At 37.1% G+C, this 14,117-nt stretch overlaps 1 protein-coding gene across 6 annotated transcripts in view; it reads right to left on the reverse strand.

Annotated features, from left to right (window-relative positions):
* Orai (calcium release-activated calcium channel protein orai) overlaps window positions 1–14,117 on the reverse strand; it is a 274,407-nt gene that overhangs the window by 66,273 nt on the left and 194,017 nt on the right. Inside the window, exon 1 of one of the 6 annotated variants that reach the window (XM_067774458.1) lies at window positions 9,686–9,759. The exons of the other annotated variants lie outside the window; for them this stretch is intronic. The gene's annotated coding sequence lies outside the window, so the exon portion shown is untranslated. Of the gene's footprint in view, window positions 1–9,685; window positions 9,760–14,117 lie in introns of those variants that run through there. 6 annotated transcript variants of the gene reach the window in all.

Here is a 14,117-nt window from a genome sequence, read left to right on the forward strand (position 1 = left end):
ATGGACACATTCAGTCTATGTGAGGTCTTTATTGACCGGCCAGTTCAACCTAACCTAATATGAAAAACGTTTTCGAAAATTCGAGAAGTCTGCATGAAAATTTCGGGTTTTAAATTCATAGTTCTTAGGATTTCTTTGAGTATGCAGTTTTCTAGTCCGATATATTTTCGTCCAACAAAGTAAAGGTTAGAGATCTCTCAAAATTCGCAATGATTTTCGCTTATTTTTTTTTTGAAGGGTGTCTTAAATTTTCTTCCGTACGAAGAGTGGATAGTTTTTCTTTTATTTGGAAGAAAATTTGAATCTGCGAGTTTTTATAGACAGTCTTCTAGAATATTGTTTTTTCGAAAAGGTTTATGAAATTTGCTAAATATTGCCACTGCTATTTCGTATTCGCAACTGTACATACATACACATGTATGCAAACCATGAGCTGCTTGAAATTAGCATTTTAACGGTTGACATGAATTCGATTTTGTATCTTAAAGCAAAAATTGTAATTTTATCTTTTCACGCTACAACGATTCGATTAACATTTCGAAATAGTAGGTTGTAGCTTTGTATAAATTCATAGGAGTCTCCAAAAACAGAATACTGCTAAACGCTGGCTAGATATGCATATGTCAATTCTAATATTCAAATTCGCTACGCATGTTTCTGCCTAGGCGAGTCCATTCTAACGCACCTGTCAATACGAAATTCATTCAACTTGAATGATTAAACCAAGGAAAGTCATGAAAGGTGGAAAGAAGAGTGCCATAAACTCGTAAGTATGTGAATTTGCAAATCAGTAACAAAAGCATTTTCAAGACTCGTATCACTTTGCAAACACATTTTTGCAGCGATGCTTAATGATTGTTTTCAATTAATTTTGATTACTTGCAATGCAAATGAATGCAGTTGAAATTAATTGTGAGCAATTGATATGAATGTGTAGGTTCCGTATGGGCTCTGTAGTGCCAGAATATGGCTGTTAGAGGATTCAATGTGAGCACACATTCCTTAGCAAGAACGCTAAGTGGCACACTTTTCTCTAAATTTTCGTAAGTACAGGCCAAGGTAAAGCTCTTCATTACAAACCGGCAAAATTTATGATCATCAAGACAAGATATCTGACAGGCACTGTCCGGAGATCCGCAAGCGCTTAATTTCCTTGGCTTCCAACGATCCGAAGATACACTAGGTAAATCGAGTACGCTGATCTCATCGACCACACGTAAAGAAGCTACAAGTGTGTTCATAAGGCCACCTAAAAGGAACTAATTAGGGCTACTGCTCCAGAACATATAACAATAATCGGCCTTTGTAGTCGCACCCACCTTCGTGCCAGTATGGAAGTGGATTGTAAAATACGATGGCGGACTCCACCTGTTAGCATTCATGGAAGGCCTGGAACAGTTGGTGGAGGTACATATACTAAACGTGAATATCATTCCACGTCGCAATAGCGCTACATTCAAACATGATTTTCTAAGCTTATTCGAAGGGCTAAGTATTTCGAGCAACTCGTTTGCCAAATAAAAGCTGCACGCACGTGAAACATAAGAAGGCCCACGTGCTTGTTTGTTTTAGAGTGACTCGAAAGATTATTTAGCAACAGGCAACGTAATTACTTATAAAACATTCCCAGGAAAAACTTGAATAATCTATTAGCACTTCTCAGCCTTTCGAAAGAGTATGATGGCATCCACGAAAGCCATCGACACAGGTCAGAAGCACACCGATTTGTGCAAACGAGGCATGTTGTAGGTGATAAAATCACGATTTCACCATCAAGGTCAAGTCGATCACCTCAACAGCAGCCGCCATGGAATACAATATCGAATACGCAGCGCCACTCCCCATCGAATACGGGAAGTTTGGCCAAGAAGGAATATGCCCGCTGAAATTATTATGTAGGGAGCGCGGTCAGCCCGATATGAGGACAATAAAATGCTGTCGTTGACTTCCGGGAAGCGGAAGAGGATTCCACCAAGGTAAGGTGGATCCACAGCACTGACACAGGAACTGAAGCTTTCACGCCTTAATGGCATAAGTACGCCTCGAGAAATCATCGCACCACACGCCATACCCGGTGCGATTAACGACTCATACTCGGCTTAAATACTCTAGGGAGCATGGTTTCTACAATGTTCCGTGCACAGACCTCCACTGCCGCGTTTCAAAAAAGCAAACGAGTAAGAATACCTTAAGGGTTCACTTACTGCGAGTCTGAATTCCTGAAGGGTATTTTTTTAGACTGGGTCGAAAAAAAAATGCCACGTTTCACAAATTTTTTTTGAAGATTGGTGACACTAAAATGGTACAACACGATTCCGGCTATTTTTCGAGGTATAAGAAAAAAATATATGTGTATACGTACATGGGGTCGATTTGTGGGGAGGCAAAAAAATCGCCCATTGCTCTGTGAAAATTATATTCTAGGGATCAAAATAAGAAACTTTGCTGAAGGAACCATACCTCTAAAACGAATTCTGATTGTCGTAGGGGCAAATTTTGAAAAATCCCACTTTGAAATGCCTATGTTTTTTCTTTTTGGAGTTTATTTTTCTCTTTAGAAATTTATTTAGTCAGAACATATTGTAACGAATTTTCTGCAATTCCTCTTATTTGCAATCCTCTGCTAAGTTCGAATCACTAAACTGTTGAATAAATAACTCCAATTTGTAGTAATGCAAAATGGCCTTTATTAAAGTACTTCACAATAACACTCCAACTGTACAACGAATAGCTTAATAACCAAACTGATAGCTTAAAGGAAACTGACTTTCAAAATAATAGTGCTATTGCTCGCTAGATATCGTCTTACTCGTAACTGCTTGACAATTCAAATCAAACTGAATTACTTCTTACTCGCTGGCGCCGCTTTTATAGTTTACGCTGCATACTTCTAGGCTCTTCGATTTCCAGAAGTTACTAGTTGTTTCGGCTACAAAATCCCCAGCCACAACTACGTGCACAAATTATTGCTCTCTCTTGTGACAACTCAGATAAGGTATATGCATGCGTTTGTAGTTTACAGTCTCCCGCACACACATAAGCGTATAAGTAAATTCATCGGTGTGTGACATCTCATCTCTTGCTGCCTTGTATGTAAATGTTGCTCGTCGGAATGTGTACATATGTGTAGACGCAATTATTTATTCGTTTACGTAGATACATAATGATTGAATTATTGATGTGCATTCACGTCACTGCTTAGATCGGCTTAAGCTGGCAGCACTCCTTAGTTTTGCTAATATTCGTAACAATATGTAAATGAAAAAATGAATTTAACTTAGTAATAGAAAAGAAATTAAAAAAAAATTATTAGAAATTAGAGTTTTTACAACCCCCTTTTAAAACCAAGGCATCACTGTGATGCATTTGCATGTCGTAAACATAGTTGTGTGGGTTTTTTATTCAACCGTTTTAAAAAATGAAGGTATCACTGTGACACAATTGCAGATCGTGGCTTTTTAAGCCACCACAAGACACAGCAGGTAGAATTGAAATTGCCCCTACCCAAAAGTTCGACCCAAAGGGGGGACATCAGAATTCGTTTTAGAGGTATGGTTTCTTCGGCAAAGTTTCTTATTTTGATCCCTAGAATACGAGTTTCACAGAGCAATGAGCGATTTTTAAATCGACCCGCCCTAGTGTACATTCTTTATTTCTATTTTTTCTCAAAACCACGAAAATAAATTTTGTTTAGATGCCAAAAGAGGATCTTAATTTAATATTAAGGTGGCCAATTTCTCATACAAATTGCATGGCAAAGCTAAGTTTCACACCTATAACAATTCTGCAGTCCGACAGAACCGCAAAGTACCAGTTTCGTACTACCGGTTTAACTACAATCTCCGAACAAGTGCTAATCGAATGCAGAAGAGGACACTTGGTAGCCACACTTGCACCAACAGCGCTTAAGTTTGAGGAGTATGAATTTAAATTAATTACTAAAAGGCTGCCTATGACCCACCTATGAATGAACCAGTTAAAAACGCGTTTATAAGCTCTGCAAAGGGGGAAACTGACCGTTCGTAGGACATCACAATGTAAAACTGTCAGGTGAAAGCATTGAAAGATATATTTTTGTGAGAAAGGGAATGGTCTACGAAAAAAACTTCCTTAGCAATTACAATTTTTTCCGCTAAAATCACTGACAAAGTAACGAGTTAAACGCCATAAATATACAGAAATATTGCCGTCTGAATCAAGACCCCCACCACAGAACAGTACTCGTAGCGCTAGACCTATCAAAAGCTTTTGATACAGTCAACCACGGCACGTTACTGAAAGACTTTGAAGGGTCCTCTTTCCCCTAGTCTCAAAAGGTGGACCGCAAATTATCTGTCTGGTCGGCAGGCATCTGTGCGATTCAGGAACGTTGCATCTAAAAGGTTGCAAAAGTGTGGTGTCCTATCCCCGCTTGTGTTTAACTTCAAGATATCGAAGCTCCCTTAGCCAACAGAAGGAGTTACCATTGTATCTTACACAGTTAATGCACGATAATGGCTACAGGTCGCGGCCCACCAATTGTTGAGTAATAAAATAAACAACTATCTTCCTGATTTCTGTGAATTTTTCGCCTCTCGAAACCTGGCATTGTCACCGACCAAATCATCGGCGACCTTATTTACAAAATACCCAAAAACAAATGTCGATCGACATCCACGTCGGTGGTGTTGCCGACTGTCTTACACCCAGAAATGTTAGGTGTGCCGTTCGATTGGAATCTACATTTTGGCGAGCTTGCATTCGAAATTGTACCTAAAATTCAGAGCCTTAAAAATCCCTTAATCTCTTGCCGACAGTACTTATTACCACTTACAAAGCAATTTATCGGCTGCTTGCATGCCAGACCTCCCCGATATGGTCGCCGAGCCTAAAGGTTACTCACTGGAAGAAAATAGAGGCCTGTCAAAACAACGCACTACTATAGGCCCTTTTCTATGCCGAAAGATTTCTTCCACAGTGTCCCGGGAACCAAATTTCCCCATACAATTTGTATGGGCACTTGAAAAGGGCGTTGAGGATTAATTTAATATTAAAATTGTAAGGCTAATATTTCTAGAGGCCTGTTTTTGCATGTTAATACAATTTTGCGCTTGGTGTACACAAATTTTGTTTGTCCCGCCCTAATGTTTATTGCACCGAAACCCTACCAAAAGTTAAAATTTAAGGGCACACTTTTTGTAATTATATTTGCGGTGGCCGATCCAGCCTATTATCAATTATTAGTTTATTTATTTCTTCTTTACTTGAATGACAACAAACAATCCATTGGGGTCGTTAATCCATTCCAAGCCTTTGACGTCGATACCTTCTGCGATATTATTTTACCCACTTTGTTGCGCATTGACTGTAATTCTTAGTGCATTGCATTGTTTTTGCATTTTTTTGTTGCCAATTTACAGGCAATATGTACAAGTTATTGTTGGAAGTTCTATTTTTAGCAACTGCTATATTTATTTTTAAAAACACAGTCAAATTGCATAAAATATGATAAGAGTAAGTGTGAGTACACTGCCAAAAATTTGAGTATAATTTTAAAAACACTCAAATTCAAACTTTTCAATTGATTAATGTTTATTTTTTTATTTACATTAAATATTAAATTTATATGAACAAGAAGTTTAAAATAAAAAAGTACAAAAATCTGAAATTTTTTTTTGAAAATTTAATATTTTTTAAATCAAAAAAATCACCTACATATTTCCTTTTATAAAGAAATAAGGGGTTTTCCAGCGTTATATAGAAAAAACAGCTTTGCAATAAATTCTAAAAGTTCAAAACCATTTTTAAACTACTTAGGCCCACTTGCAGAACGACAAGTTAAATTTTTAAACAAACATGAGGAGTAAAACTTACAGTTTTTAGAATTTTTTAAATTAACTCTGAGCTAAAAAATAACTTGCAGAATGCAAGTGGGCCTTAAAAGTTAAGTTTTCGCTATTTTGATTTAAATTTGAAAGAAAAAAATCAGAGCTTCGAAGCTTTTTTGATTTCTAAATTAAGTGAACAAAGTAGCAGGTTTATAGAACTCAGATATTTTGAAATTAAAGCGAATAATGTATAGAATTGTTATTGATATTAGAGAAAAATTGTAAGTTTACAAACGGCGATGGTTACTAAGACAGGTTTCTGAATTTCACTTCGTCATCAACTAGCTTTTCGGGAGCTGAGCATTGAACTCGAATCTCAAACAAAAAAGGACGTGTGGCACTCGGGGACTGCCGCGGTAAAGCTATTGCATATTATCAACTTATGCAATTATAATATTTATGCAACATTTTGTTTTCTTTGATATTAATTCAAGTTTTGTCTTTGATATTAATTCAAGTTAACCTTTTTAAGCGTGGTGACCGATAAGAAAACAAATTTTTTACTTTTATTGAATAAATGAGAAGTTAATATTTAACTTTCACTTTAACTTTAACTTTAATTTTAACTTTATTTTTAACTTTAACTCTAACTTTCACTTTAACTTTAACATGCACTTTAACTTTAACTATATTTTTAACTTTAACTTTAACATTCACTTTAACTTTAACTTTAACTGTAACTTTATATTTAACTTTAACTTTAACCTTAACTTTAACTTTAACTTAACTTTGACTTTAGCTTTAACTTTAACTTTAACTTTAACTTTAATTTAACTTTATGATCCGGGGTGGGCGTGAGCTTAGCACCTGCTAACAAGCCAACCTGATATAAACGCGCGCAAGTAATTTTCTGTCAAAAATGTCTCATGCACATACAACTTGTATGAGAGCAACTCAAATTGAATTTGCTGCGTGAAAACCTAACTCGATTTCCAATTTTTGTTCTGCGTGACATTTAGATTTGACGTTTGCACACATGCTTTACATTGTCGCAACGCATGCTTATTTGGGTTAGGGCAAAAAACGCCGGTTGTTTGCGTGCGCTAAAAAAACGCAGTGCGGTTTTATTAGGTTGGCTTGTAAGCGACAATATATGTATACGATAAGCGATAGCACAATGGCTACTTCGTGAAAATCAACGACAGCCCTTTTAGTTTGATTTCGATGGTCGTACGGTGAGGAGGTGTCCCACGCGCGCTTAAAACAGAGTACCAAAGAGTGCGTGTGACACATGTTCACCGTTCAAGCATAGAAGTCAAACTAAATAAATAATTGATTTTGCTTTCGTGCTCGTTACGCGTTCGTGTTTACTAACGCATTCTCAATTTGGTAACCTGCCCACCGCTGATTATGATAGAGATCCAATATTATGTATTTGGCCTGTTGCTAAAGGCCCCATTACTGATACTTAGCATATACTTGACTTGGCTTGAGAACTGTCACTTACAGTTCTGTTAAATGAACATTGCATGTTACTGATTACTCAAAACTTAGCAACACTTAACTTGACATAGAAGTCTGTTGAATTTTGATTTTCTATGTAAGTTCTAAGTGACGTTTACATTTTGAGATGCCATTTGTTTGTTTCCATTTCATTTTGACATTTTGTCATACAAATTGACATTTATTTAAAAATAAATTTCAACGCTGATTATGATGCCACATTGTATGCGCCAAGTGGAGTATAATCGTGGCTAAGTTGCCAAGTTTACGCCAAGTCAAGTCAAGTCTATGCTAAGTATCAGTAATGGAGGCTTAACTCCGAACCTTTACGAACCTTTTCGAATCTTTTTGAACCTTTTCGAGCCTTTTCGGATCTTTTTTGACAAATATCCGTTACGGTTTTTTTTGATTTAGTCGCCAAGCCCGCGATAAAATCTATGCAATAGCTTAAAAAACCATTGTATAAAGCAATATGAGCAAAGCTCGCTAATTAAATACTTATAGAATTACTGAAAACAAGTCAAATCTGACCGAATCGTGAAGACAAACCAACTCTTTTTAAAACAAAAACGAGAATAAACAAATCTGGTTTAAGATCTAATCATTTGCTGCGCGCTCGTTTCCCAAACCTAGAACACAACGCTGGCAGAGCTTCCAATACAAATGCAATTTTTTTTAATGGTAAGTGTTTAAATGGCGGCCACCGTGGTGTGATGGTAGCGTGCTCCGCCTATCACACCGTATGCCCTGGGTTCAACTCCCGGGCAAAGCAACATCAAAATTTTAGAAATAAGATTTTTCAATTAGAAGAAAATTTATCTAAGCGGGGTCGCCCCTCGGCAGTGTTTGGCAAGCACTCCGGGTGTATTTCTGCCATGAAAAGCTCTCAGTGAAAACTCATCTGCTTTGCAGATGCCGTTCGGAGTCGGCATAAAACATGTAGGTCCCGTCCGGCCAATTTGTAGGGAAAATCAAGAGGAGCACGACGCAAATTGGAAGAGAAGCTCGGCCTTAGATCTCTTCGGAGGTTATCGCGCCTTACATTTATTTTTTTTTTATAAGTGTTTAAATGGAGAATGTTTGAGCATAGAATTCACTGCTGGACGTACAAGCTTGAATTTATTGACTGCTTGCTTTACTAAATCTTTGTCGGTCCGCTCACACTACAAGTACATATGTGAACGCTGAATAGTTTTCCGAAGCTCTATGAAGCTGTCGAGTGCACCACTGAACTAGAATATCTAAAATCTTCAGCCTTCGTCATATATGTATGTATGTTTGTAGGGTTCTTCTTATTTTTATTTAACTTTGTATTTTAGTTACTTTGAAGTTTGTAATTTTTAAATGTATTATCAATATTTTAAGTTTCAATATTGATTTTTCAATTTTCAAAAATTTTGGATTATTGTGAAAAATAAAAAATAAAATAGACGCATACATTTAGGCGTATTAATAAAATATAGTTTAAAGTGGGTTACGAAAACTAACGCTTTCAAAATTTCGTACGTAATTAACATTTTCGGCCAATTTCTAACGAAAACGACCAATTTCCCTTCATGGCAGACCAAAAGTAATCATTTAGTTTTCTGGCTGATGGAACTTAGCAATTTATTTTTGTTTTACTGCTTATTTACAGGGCCTAAAGTTTTAAAGAAATTGTGTGTAGTGAAAATTTATTGCAACAGTTGAAACTGGAAACTCTGATGAATATGAGTAACTGTCTTTTTGGGACCTAATTATAAATAACAACCATTTAGCGCTAACCAGGCAATTTTGGCCTTCCGTTACGCCAGTTATCCTAAAGTGAACTCGTAGAACCAGGGGAGATGAAATCTAAGTCTACTTGTCTGTGTCAGCTGCCGTGTTACGCTGGTCCACATTTTGGCTGATATCTCCAACGCCGCTTGGGATATCGTAATAAATTTTTTCTATATGAAAAATCTCTAACTTTTCTTTGTTATGCAGCGCCAACTTTTGAAATTAGTCTCATAGGGTACACGAGCCTCACTGTTCCGCGTCCATTTATGGTAGAGAAACTAGTGAAGGACTCTCCTCTCGAGCTTTTTCGATAAGCATTATATTTGTGATTCTCTTCTGTCGTATCAATGTTCGAGGACATCAAAACCGGATATGAGAACGATACACGAACGTAAGGTTATTTTAGCTCACATTATCAATATCTACAGAAAATCTGAATTCTATCTAAATTAAAAAAAAGAATCTATCTATAACGAAACACCAGTAACTTTGTTTTTTACCGTGTAAAATAATAAAAAAAAATCTGCTTAATTTAGTGAATACGACAAAAGGTGTAAACATAATTATCGATGGAAAAGGCGTGCGCAAAGATATATTTAAACTGCTAATGAGCTTACCTGTAGGGCCTGTTCACACCTCACGTAAATTAAATTTGAAGAATTAACACTAAAACTAAATTAATCAATTACCACTCCCCCTGATGTAGCTCTCAACTGTTTCTGCCGTTAACTGATAGGGATGTGGGCAATATGTGCTGTTTTTCCATAACATAAAAATAAAGACAGAAAGATCGGACAAACAAGTTTTTGTACAGCTCTTCAACTTGGTCGCCAATATGTACCAAGGTAAAAATTAAATGAGCAAAGATTTAAAAAAAATTTGGGCAAAATTTTTGAATAACTTTTCAATAATAATTAGAAGGGCTCAGAACCAAAAGGATCTAAGTGACATGTTTTCTAAAATTGAGTTATACCCAAATATATTTAATATAGTATCTATTTGTTGACAATGCGATCCAAGCCATTTTGGACATTTTAGTGCCATATATTTGCGAGGCTAAAAACGTACTAAATTTTATTGCATTAATGATTGGAGCCAAAAGGATCTAAATGCGCTCCTCCAAGCAATAAAATTTAATTGCTCGGCCAAAAGAACATGCAGAATTTTTTCAAGTATGCAGTTTTGTAGCCCGTTTAATTTAGTATAATAAAGTGCTAAACTTTAGTTCGTAGGAAGTCTCGCTGATTGGAAAGAGGTGAAGAAGCCTCTCCCCTCGTCTGTGCCGCAGACTTGGGTTCAATACTTGACTAATGTAAAAGCAGGCTTACATGAAAATACATCATCGTATAGCAGTGACAAAATAAAATAAAACGAAACTGTTTAAAATAGCGAAATTTTTGCTGAACTGCAACTAACCGTTGCATATTTTCTGTAAATACTTAATATAATGTCACTATGCTTAATGCATGACAAATTTGCGAAAATTTCCCGAATTTTCAACTTTTTTCTCAAGATTTTTAGAACTCCTTTGAGTAAGCAGTTTTGAAGCCAGTAAGTAAGTTAATATTAGTTTTGTAAAAAAATTCCCTAATTTTTGGCAATTTTTTTCTTGAGTTATATCCCATAGGAAATTTTAACGTAATTTTTTTTATATTGAAAAAAGTCCTTATCCTCGTAAGAAAAAAAAATTGCCAAAGATCAGCTATACATTCTAAGAACTTAAGTTTAGCACTTTATTATACGAAAACAAGTAAGGAAGGTTAAGTTCGGGTGTAACCGAACATTACATACTCAGTTGAGAGCTATGGTGACAACATAAGGGAAAATAACCATGTAGGAAAATGAACCGAGGGAAACCCTGGAATGTGTTTGTATGAAATGTATATCAAATGAAAGGCATTAAGGAGTATTTTATGAAGGAGTAGGCCATAGTTCTATAGGTGGACGCCATTTAGGGATATCGCCATAAAGGTGGATCAGGGTTGACTCTAGAATTTGTTTGTACAATATGGGTATCAAATGAAAGGTGCTAAAGAGTATTTTATGAGGGAGTGGGCCATAGTTCTATAGGTGGACGCCATTTAGGGATATAGCCATAAAGGTGGATCAGGGTTGACTCTAGAATGCGTTTGTACGATATGGGTATCAAATGAAAGGTGTTAATGAGTATTTTAAAAGGGAGTAATCCTTAGTTCCATAGGTGGACGCCGTTTCGAGATATCGCCATAAAGGTGGTCCAGGGGTGACCCTAGAATTTGTTTGTACAATATGGGTATCAAAAGAAAGGTGTTAATAAGTATTTTAAAAGGGAGTGATGCTTAGTTCCACAGGTGGACTCCGTTTCGAGATATCGCCATAAAGGTGGACCAGGTGTGACCCTAGAATTTGTTTGCACGATATGGGTATCAAATTAAAGGTATTAAGGAGGGTTTTAAAAGGGAGTGGTGGTAGTTGTATAGGTGGTCGCCTTTTCGAGATACCGCCATAAAGGTGGAACAGGGGTGACTCTAGAATGCGTTTGTACGATATGGGTATCAAATTAAAGGTATTAATGAGGGTTTTAAAAGGGAGTGGTGGTAGTTGTATAGGTGGTCGCCTTTTCGAGATATCGCCATAAAGGTGGACCAGGGGTGACCCTAGAATTTGTTTGTACAATATGGGTATCAAAAGAAAGGTGTTAATGAGTATTTTAAAAGGGAGTGATGCTTAGTTCCACAGGTGGACGCCGTTTCGAGATATCGCCATAAAGGTGGACCAGGTGTGACCCTAGAATGCGCTTGTACAATAAGGGTATCAAACGAAAGATGTTAATGAGTATTTTAAAAGGGAGTAATCCTTAGTTCCATAGGTGGACGCCGTTTCGAGATATCGCCATAAAGGTGGACCAGGGGTGACCCTAGAATTTGTTTGTATAATATGGGTATCAAAAGAAAGGTGTTAATGAGTATTTTAAAAGGAAGTGATGCTTAGTTCCACAGGTGGACGCCGTTTCGAGATATCGCCATAAAGGTGTGACCCTAGAATTTGTTTGTACGATATGGGTATCAAATTAAAGGTATTAATGAGGGTTTTAAAAGGGAGTGGTGGTAGTTGTATAGGTGGTCGCCTTTTCGAGATATCGCCATAAAGGTGGACCAGGGGTGACTCTAGAATGCGTTTGTACGATATGGGTATCAAATGAAAGGTGTTAATGAGTATTTTAAAAGAGAGTAATCCTTAGTTCCATAGGTGGACGCCGTTTCGAGATATCGCCATAAAGGTGGACAAGGGGTGACCCTAGAATTTGTTTGTACAATATGGGTATCAAAAGAAAGGTGTTAATGTGTATTTTAAAAGGGAGTGATACTTAGTTCCACAGGTGGACGCCGTTTCGAGATATCGCCATAAAGGTGGACCAGGTGTGACCCTAGAATTTGTTTGTACGATATGGGTATCAAAATAAAGGTACTAATGAGGGTTTTAAAAGGGAGTGGTGGTAGTTGTATAGGTGGTCGCATTTTCGAGATATCGCTATAAAGGTGGACCAGGGGTGACCCTAGAATTTGTTTGTACAATATGGGTATCAAAAGAAAGGTGTTAATGAGTATTTTAAAAGGGAGTAATCCTTAGGTCCATATGTGGACGCCGTTTCGAGATATCGCCACAAAGGTGGACCAGGGTTGACCCTAGAATTTGTTTGTACAATATGGGCATCAAACGAATGGTGTTAATGCGTATTTTAAAAGGGAGTGGGCCTTAGTTCTATAGGTGGACGCCGTGTCGAAATATCGCCATAAAGGTGGACCAGGGGTGACTCTAGAATGTGTTTGTACGATATGGGTATCAAATTAAAGGTATTAATGAGGGTTTTAAAAGGGAGTGGTGGTTGTTGTATAGGTGGTCGCCTTTTCGAGATATCGCCATAAAGGTGGACCAGGGGTGACTCTAGAATGCGTTTGTACGATATGGGTATCAAATGAAAGGTGCTAATGAGTATTTTAAAAGCGAGTAATCCTTAGTTCCATAGGTGGACGCCGTTTCGAGATATCGCCATACAGGTGGACCAGGTGTGACCCTAGAATTTGTTTGTACGATATGGGTATCAAATTAAAGGTATTAATGAGGGTTTTAAAAGGGAGTGGTGGTAGTTGTATAGGTGGTCGCCTTTTCTAGATATCGCCATAAAGGTGGACCAGGGGTAACCCTAGAATTTGTTTGTACAATATGGGTATCAAAGGAAAGGTGTTAATGAGTATTTTAAAAGGGAGTAATCCTTAGTTCCAAAGGTGGACGTCGTTTCGAGATATCGCCATAAAGGTGGACCAGGGGTGACCCTAGAATTTGTTTGTACAATATGGGCATAAAACGAAAGGTGTTAATGAGTATTTTAAAAGGGAGTAATCCTTAGGTCCATATGTGGACGCCTTTTCGAGATATCGCCACAAAGGTGGACCAGGGTTGACCCTAGAATTTGTTTGTACAATATGGGCATCAAACGAATGGTGTTAATGCGTATTTTAAAAGGGAGTGGGCCTTAGTTCTATAGGTGGACGCCGTTTCGAAATATCGCCATAAAGGTGGACCAGGGGTGACTCTAGAATGTGTTTGTACGATATGGGTATCAAATTAAAGGTATTAATGAGAGTTTTAAAAGGGAGTGGTGGTAGTTGTATATGTGAAGGCGTTTTCCAGATATCGACCAAAATGTGGACCAGGGTGACCCAGAACATCATCTGTTGGTTACCGCTAATTTATTTATATATGTAATACCTGCCAAGATTTTAAGGGTTTTTTAATTCGCCCTGCAGAATTTTTTCATTTTCTTCTACTTAATATGGTAGGTGTCACAACCATTTTATAAAGTTTTTTCTAATGTTATATTTCGCGTCAATAAACCAATCCAATTACCTCACCATGTTTCATCCCTTTTTTCGTATTTGGTATAGAATTATGGCATTTTTTTTCAGTTTTCGTAATTTTCGATATCGAAAAAGTGGGCGTGGTCAATGTCGGATTTCGTTCATTTTTCATACCAAGAAAAAGTGAGTTTAAGTAAGCACGTGAACTAAG

This window comes from Eurosta solidaginis, chromosome 3 (genome assembly GCF_040869045.1).
Source record: "Eurosta solidaginis isolate ZX-2024a chromosome 3, ASM4086904v1, whole genome shotgun sequence".
Lineage (NCBI taxonomy): Eukaryota > Metazoa > Arthropoda > Insecta > Diptera > Tephritidae > Eurosta > Eurosta solidaginis.